Genomic DNA, 1,336 nt, shown 5'->3' with positions numbered 1-1,336 from the left:
ATCGGGGGCGTGGTCATGGGGTGTGGCCTCGGCTGTGGCTGTGGGGCGCCCGGTGGTAGGAAAAGATTTTGATACTGAAAAGACAAAAGCGAAAAAAAGAATGAGGTAAAACAGCACAAAAATACAGTGAGAGAATTGTAGCACTGGTTCCCCATCACTCAAAGGATAAAAGACAGCGTCTCAGCTTGCCACGTAGAAATTGGCAAGATCCAGCTTCTTCGCCCCTTCATCAGCCTCATTTTCCACCTCTCCGCAGAGATTTATGGATCCCAGCTGTCCTGTTTTCAGTCCCTTAATGCCCCTGGCATTATGAATTTCTACTCCTCCTTCAGCTTTCAACTCAAATTGTCACCTCCTCCAGGAAGCCTTCTCCATTTCCCCAGATTGGATTTGGTGCTCCTTTTGGTAGGTACCTCTAGCCACTTACACATAACTTCACTGTAGCTATCCTATGCTGTAATATATTTACATGCTGTGTCTCTCACTAAGCTGCTGCTCCTTCAGGGCAAAAATAATGTCTGGTTGCATCTTCATAGTCTGCAGCAGGTGCCTGACACACAATAAATGCTTAAAAAATAAATAGCATAGCATTCTGCACTAAGAATACTTCCGCCTCAGGGCTTTTAAGTTTGCTGTTCCCTGTGTCTGCGATGTGCTTCCTCCAGATATCTCCTCCCATTTGTGTCTCTGCTCAAATGTTACCACCTCAGAGAAGCATTCCCTGGCCACTCTATCTAAAACAACATCTCTAATCACTCTCCCCTACTCTGCTTTAATATTTTCTTTCATTGTACTTATCATTATCTGACATACTGTATTTTTCTTTGTTGACCATCTCCCACTGTAATGCAGACTCCAAAGATCTGGAACTTTTTCTCAGTCATTATTCTATCCCCAGCGTCTATGCATGGTAGGTACTCAATAAATGTTTATTGAATGAATGAATAGCATAGAGATGAGTAATAGAGGGATTCTGGATTTTTTTTTTTTTCTTTTTGGGGCTGCACCTCTGGCATATGGAAGTTCCCAGGCTAGGGGTCGAATCAGAGCTGGAGCTGCTAGCCTACACCACAGCCACAGCAATGAGGGATCCTAGCTGCGTCTGTGAGCTACACAACAGCTCACGGCAATGCCGGACACTTAACCCACTGAACGAGGCCAGGGATTGAGTCTTCATGGATACTAGTCAGGATTCTGCTGAGCCACAAGGGGAACTCCAGGATTTTGGAATGTATTGATGGGGAGAAGGTGTTGAAAATACTGTAAAATAGGGAAATGCATACATGGAAGGTACAGGTTCCCAAGGCCAGACTTGGCCACATCAGGAATGGGAGCA

This window comes from Sus scrofa, chromosome 7, assembly GCF_000003025.6.
Source record: "Sus scrofa isolate TJ Tabasco breed Duroc chromosome 7, Sscrofa11.1, whole genome shotgun sequence".
Lineage (NCBI taxonomy): Eukaryota > Metazoa > Chordata > Mammalia > Artiodactyla > Suidae > Sus > Sus scrofa.
The sequence above is the reverse complement of the archived record's forward strand: the minus strand, read 5'-3'. Positions refer to the sequence as shown.